The 6,985-nt window shown below is 44.0% G+C and overlaps 1 protein-coding gene across 3 annotated transcripts in view; it reads left to right on the top strand.

The window, feature by feature from the left end:
* The first annotated feature begins 1,799 nt into the window (after positions 1-1,799).
* Positions 1,800-6,985, top strand: part of wdr37 (WD repeat domain 37) — a 42,565-nt gene continuing 37,379 nt past the window's right edge. Inside the window, exon 1 of one of the 3 annotated variants that reach the window (XM_046846165.1) lies at positions 1,800-1,946. The gene's annotated coding sequence lies outside the window, so the exon portion shown is untranslated. Of the gene's footprint in view, positions 1,947-3,799; positions 4,010-6,985 lie in introns of those variants that run through there. The other 2 variants (XM_046846164.1, XM_046846166.1) reach the window with 2 other exon arrangements.

The following is a 6,985-nucleotide window of genomic DNA, read 5'->3' as shown; positions in this document are numbered from 1 at the left end:
GAGACCGAACTGGGAAGGATGTGTTGCAAGTTGGAGCAATAAAGGATGGAGATAGAAATGTGTTGACTAGTGAGAAGAGTGTGTTGAGAAGATGGAGGGAGTATTTTGAGCAGCTGATGAACAAGAAAAATGAAAGAGAAATAAGGTTGGATGATGTGGAGATGGTGAAGCAGGAAGTGGATAGGATTAGTAAGGAGGAAGTGAGAGCAGCGATTAAGAGGATGAAGAGTGGAAAGTCGGTTGGACCAGATGACATAGCGGTAGAAGCATGAAGATGTTTAGGAGAGATGCTGTGGAGTTTCTAACTATATTCAACGGATTTTGGAAGGTAAGAGGATGCCTGAGGAATGAAGAAGGAGTGTGCTGGTACCAGTTTTTAAGAACAAGGGATATGTGCAGACCTGCAGTAAATACAGGGGAATTAAGTTGATCAGTCACACCATGAAGTTATGGAAAAAAGTAGTGGAAGCCAGGCTGAGAGAAGATGTGACCATCTCTGAGCAGCAGTATGGTTTCATGCCGAGGAAGAGCACCACAGATGCCTTATTTGCTTTGAGAATTTTGATGGAGAAATATAGAGAAGGTCAGAAGTTGCATTGTGTATTTGTAGATTTAGAGAAAGCGTACGACAGGGTGCTGAGAGAGGAGTTGTGGTATTGTATGAGGAAGTCAGGTGTGTCAGAGAAGTATGTGAGGGTGGTGCAGGACATGTATGAGGACAGGGTGACAGCAGTGAAGTGTGCAGTAGGAACAACGGACTGGTTTAAGGTGGAGGTTGGACTGCATCAAGGATCGGCTCTGAGCCCTTTCCTGTTTGCAGTGGTGATGGACAGGTTGACGGACGAGTCAGACAGGAGTCTCCGTGGACTATGATGTTTTGCAAATGACATGGGGATTTGTGGTGAAAGTAGGGAGCAGGTTGAGAAAAGCTTGGAGAGGTAGAGGTACACGCTGGAGAGAAGGGGAATGAAAGTCAGTAGGAGTAAGACAGAGTACATGTGTGTGAATAAGAGGGAGGGCAGTGGAGAGGTGCGGTTGCAGGGAGAAGAGGTGGAGAAGGTGGAGGAGTTCAGGTACCTGGGATCAACAGTGCAAAATAATGGAGAGTGTGTTAGAGAAGTGAAGAAAAGAGTGCAGGCAGGGTGGAGTGGGTGGAGAAGAGTGATAGCAGGAGTGATCTGTAATATAAGAGTATCTGTAAGAGTGAAAGGGAGAGTTTACAGGACTGTGGTGAGACCTGCGATGCTGTATGTAACTTAAATGTAAATGTAAACGTAATGTATGGTTTAGAGCAGTGGTGGGGCGTCAGGGCCAGCAAAGCTCTGCTGGCCTAAACACTATCAGAAGCACTGACCTACATTTACAACCTAAATTTTAATATTGGTTCCATGAAATTTCATTAATTTATTTCCAGTTTATTGTCTTCATTTCGTAGCATTTCTCTTGGCTGCACTGCTTCCAGTATGTGTATGTGGATGTTTTGTCCAATCAGATTTCAGTCTCTATGTGCTGCCATGTCAATCTAATCTGCCCAGGGCCTTCAAAGTCAGTACTGTTGGCCTTTTTACCATTGCCTCCTTAAGAAAAAGCTCTGTTTCTTTAACCAATCAGATTTCAAATTCGCCTCACAGGGCAGCTACCTGGCCTAGAATAGCGTCAACATTTTTCCGTCCTCTGATTGGTTGGTCAGAGAGAAACTGGTACAGCCAAGTTCGACTGGTAAAACACGTCTGTAGCGCTGCACACATGAATACATCTGAGTTAGACTTTTTTCTGCCTACGGAGGAAGAGAAATTGATTTAATCTAACATATTTAAAAATACATTTTTAAGAAAAGCTGACATCGTGAGGAGAGGTCGGCCACATCCAGACCAGTGAATACGAGCGGTACCACTAGCTTTACACCCTCTGAGGAGTGGCTTTCAAATGATGAGTCTGCATCTCTGGTGAGTAGGTTGTATTTTATTACATTTTTTAATGTTTTTGTTATGTGATTAGACAAATGTTGATTCTCAACTGCTCCAGATGATGTAGGTGCACATTCGCGGATGTAGTTTAGAGGTTTGGAGTCTTAACTGGGTTTCTCGCTTTAGTAAAATGGTATTCACCCTCCATATGTGAAATGCCTCACTTTCTGTAATGCCACGCGTTGTTATATTGCGTTTTTGTATATTATTGATGGTTTCTATAATTGCGACGTGATAGTGGTGGTATTAAGAGGTGTATTAAGTCGGGTACATCCCCACTGAAGGCCCAGGTACCAAATGCCCTGCCTGCCACTGGTTTAGAGACAGTGACATTGAGTAAAATACAGGAGGTGGACTTGGAGGTAGCAGAGCTGAAGATGCTGAGATTTTTGAATGACGAGGATGGACAGGATTAGAAATGAGTTTATTAGAGGGACAGTGCATGTAGTGGGTTTTGGGGACAAATTGGGAGAGGTGAGATTGAGATGGTTTGGACATGTGTAGAGGAGGGACATGGGGTACATCAGTAGGAGAATGCTGAGGATGGAGCCACCAGGAAGGCAGATGTAGAGGAGGGGGTGTAAGGAGAAGAATGATCTGCTGTGGTGACCCCCAATGGTAGCACCTGAAAAAAGAAGAAGAAGCAAAAGTTAGTGTGTGTGTGTGTTTGTGTCTTTACTTTGTCATTTACTCCCTTGATATGTGGAATTGTCAAGAATTTCTCATTTTAAAAGAATTTCTTGGAGCAAAAGAATCCATATTACTTGACTGTCGTAAAAACTGAAGTTAGACAGCACACTACAAATGGTATTTCTTGTACAGAGTGAGTAGCCACAGTGACACTGTAACTAGTTTCTTTTTTATACCCCTGGCATTGTTGTATGGTAGTGCAAATAGCATCAATAATGTGCTCTACAGGTGTGTTTATTTTCTAAAACATAGCTCAGACTGGAAATGTACAGCTCAGTGTCCGAGAACAGGATGGGGTCATGATGGTCATGTACGCATGGACAGTTTCGGTGTTCACAAGACTGGCAGCTGACGGCAAGATGGGACCACTGCTATCAATAATACTTGTGATTATAATATATAAACAAACAACAAAATGTATAATATAAGCAGCAGAACAATCTTTATCAATATTATCATCATGGTGACTTGTGAATGCCTTGGTGATATATTCATGTCTACTGCAGATCTTTTTCGTACACACAATCCAGTCTAGATGGGGTGTAGGAGCTCTATAGCTGCACTGTGAATTTCCATCAGCCTTAGGATGGTGTGTAATATGGCTTAGTATATGTTATGTCTCAATGTGTTTTGTGTCTTGGTGTACGTGTTATGTCTGTTTGTGTCTCGGTGTGTGTTGTGTTTTGGTGTGTCGCCGTGTGTGTTGTGTCTTGGTTGGTTTGGTGTCTTGGTGTGTGTTTTGTCTCGTTATGTTGCTGTGTGTGTTGCGTCTCGTGTGTGTTGCGTCTCGGTGTGTCGCCGTGTGTATTGTGTCTTGGTGTGTGTTATGTCTCGGTGTGTGTTGTGTCTCCGTGTGTCTTGGTGTGTGTTGTGTCTTGTGTGTGTTGCGCTTCGGTGTGTCGCTGTGTTTTGGTGTGTGTTGTGTCTTAGTGTGTCTTGGTGTGTGTTTTGTCTCGTTGTGTCTGTGTGTCTGTTTTATTTCTGATCAAAGGAATGAAATGAACTAAATGACAGTAAAACGAGAAACGAGATTCAAAGAACCGAGTCACTAAAATTATTCGATCTTCCCATCACTGCTTTGGATCATGAGGCCTGAAACATCCCACGCATGCGCAAAGAGCGCCTAGCCCTTTCTGCGCGTACGCATGCGCAGTAGCGGTTGGTCTAGGGGAAGCGTCAGTGACAGTCGGTTCTCTGAGAGCTTCTCTGTGTCCCTCTGTCCCCGTGTCTCCTGGTGGACATTTTGGAGTGAGGAATTCCAGAATAAGGACGGATCATCTCTGTAAGATGCAGGTTGCGGTCCCAAGGCGCTGTCACGTGTCCGAGTTTTCACGTTGACCCGTTTTAAACACGTGAGTATGTGTGTATTTATATATTAGCTAGCAATACGGCTAGTACTCTGCTAGCATTTCTGGCTTCTTTATCTACACTTTATCTAATCCAGTCCTCCTGGGGTTTTCTCCGCTCACTAAAGCTCTACATTCGGGTTCACTGCCGTGTTCTGGGTCTATATTATGAGGTCATGTAAACAGTTTTACCTCCCAAGGCCTTGAAGTCAGGAAGCAGCAGAGTAGCAGAGATGGCTGTGTTTATATAACGGCATATATGATGACGATGATGACGTCACGGTTTATTTATGGTTAATAATACGGTTTATTTTCGCGCACAAGAGTCGGATTGTGTGTGCTGATAGAACCCCTAACTCGTCATTATAACGGTGTCATGGTGGGAAATAGCGATCTGAGCATGAGGGAATACACACTCAGGGTCGTGCTGATATGGGAATTAATAAACGACAGCGTGGTGTGTGGGTTGTTGTGCGGTGTGTCTTTGGGTAAGTTGTGTCTTCTTGTGTCTCGGTGTGTAACATGTTTCGGTGTGTGCTGTGCCTCTATATGTTGTGTCTCGGTGTGTGATGTGTCTCTGTATATGTTGTGTCTCGGGGTGTGCTGTGTCTCTGTATATGTTGTGTCTCGTGTGTGCTGTGTCTCTGTATATGTTGTGTCTCGTGTGTGCTGTGTCTCTGTATATGTTGTGTCTCTGTGTGCTGTGTCTCTGTATATGTTGTGTCTCTGTATATGTTGTGTCTCGGTGTATGATGTGTCTCGTGTGTGTGTCTCGGTGTGCTGTGTCTCGTGTGTGATGTGTCTCTGTATATGTTGTGTCTCGGTGTGTGCTGTGTCTCTGTATATGTTGTGTCTCGGTGTGTGCTGTGTCTCGTGTGTGTGTGTGTGCTGTGTCTCTGTATATGTTGTGTCTCTGTGTGTGCTGTGTCTCGGTGTGTGATGTGTCTCTGTATATGCTGTGTCTCGTGTGTGCTGTGTCTCTGTATTTGCTGTGTCTCTGTGTGTGCTGTGTCTCAGTGTGTGCTGTGTCTCGGTGTGTGTGCTGTGTCTCGGTGTGTGCTGTCTCTGTATTTGCTGTGTCTCTGTGTGCTGTGTCTCTGTGTGTGCTGTGTCTCTGTGTGTGCTGTGTCTCGGTGTGTGCTGTGTCTCGGTGTGCTGTGTCTCGTGTGCTGTGTCTCTGTGTGCTGTGTCTCTGTATTTGCTGTGTCTCTGTGTGCTGTGTCTGTGTATATGCTGTGTCTCGGTGTGTGCTGTCTCTGTATTTGCTGTGTCTCGGTGTGTGCTGTGTCTCGGTGTGTGCTGTGTCTCTGTATTTGCTGTGTCTCGGTGTGTGCTGTGTCTCTGTATTTGCTGTGTCTCTGTATTTGCTGTGTCTCGGTGTGGGCTGTGTCTCTGTATTTGCTGTGTCTCGGTGTGGGCTGTGTCTCGGTGTGTGTTGTGTCTCTGTATTTGCTGTGTCTCGTTGTGTGCTGTGTCTCAGTGTGGGCTGTGTCTCTGTATTTGCTACGTCTCGGTGTGTGGTGTGTGCTGTGTCTCTGTATTTGCTGTGTCTCGTTGTGTGCTGTGTCTTAGTGTGGGCTGTGTCTCTGTATTTGCTACGTCTCGTGTGTGGTGTGTGCTGTGTCTCTGTATTTGCTGTGTCTCGGTGTGTGCTGTGTCTCGGTGTGTAACATGTCTCGGTGTGTCCTCTCAGCTACACTCTTCTATCCCTAAACCATGTTCCTCCTCCTCTCACCCATGTTCCTCCTTCCCTCACCCATGTTCCTCTTCCCTCACCCATGTGCCTCTTCATCTCACCCAGGTTCCTCCTCCCCTCACTTGGGTTCCTCCTCCCCTCACCCATGTGCCTCCCCCTCCCTTCACCAATGTTTCTCCTCACCGCATTTGTTCATCTTTTTAGATGTGTAGTCTTTTTTGTTTTGTGTTTTGTGTTGGAAAGCGTTCAACTTCTCGAGATCCACACACGTGCCTCTAAAGCTGTGATACCCTTCCCACAACCCCAGAGGATGTGTTTGCTTTGTTCTCATTCACCGCACTTCACTTCACTGTCCCGGTATTTTGTTTCTCTTTTGCATGTTTGTGTGTGTGTGTGTGTGTGTGTGTGTGTGTGTGTGTGTGTGTGTTTTCTATATTTGAATTACTCGTTTTACCCCAGGAATCGTATCGAACATCCCAAACATAAAAAGCATTTCACTGCATGTCGTACCCTGTATGTATATGTATGTGACAAATAAAATTTGATTTGAAACATCTAGAGATGTACCAGCACCATTTGGATCCCACTTCATGTACAGTTTGGAAATTAGACTTTGAGGATAAACCACCTCTTTAAATGCTTATTAAAAAAAAAAAAAACATTTTACAAATGCTGTTTCTCCATCACTGAACATATAAAGGCTCTGGCATGGAGGAGTTGGTGTGGGTGTTGAATCTATAATGTCTCAGATGTTGAGCTAATTTATGAGTTGCTCAGTAGCTCCTGGTTCCACAACTCCAGCTGACTGTATAAGACTGTAGAAATGACATTACTCATAATCACACACTCACATCTCTTTCTGATGTTTTGTATGTAATGTATTGTGATGTTTTAATGATTCCCTGTTTGAGTCTGGATCCTCTCAGGTTTCTTTCTCGTAACATCTAAGGGTTTTTTCCTCCCACAGTCACCCCAGACTTGCTCAGCGGCTTGTCCTATAATTCTTACATTCTAAATATAAAGCTGTTTGAGTCAATGCCCATTGTAAGAATGCTATAGAAATGATCTTGAACTGTATTACTGCTAAACTTCAGCACTGCGGTTTACTAATGCAATTTAAATAATACAAACAATAGAGAGAGATTTCCTCAGCATACTAAGAGCATACTACAACTTTTTTTAATTATAGATGATTTTACCAATTGCTAGGTGGATTAATCAACCGTTTACATTTTTACAATGGATACTGGATAAAAAAAAAAAAACAACCTTCCATATAAAAGTCC

Source organism: Silurus meridionalis, chromosome 4 (assembly GCF_014805685.1).
Source record: "Silurus meridionalis isolate SWU-2019-XX chromosome 4, ASM1480568v1, whole genome shotgun sequence".
Taxonomy (NCBI): domain Eukaryota; kingdom Metazoa; phylum Chordata; class Actinopteri; order Siluriformes; family Siluridae; genus Silurus; species Silurus meridionalis.
This window is presented reverse-complemented; position numbering and strand designations above follow the sequence as displayed.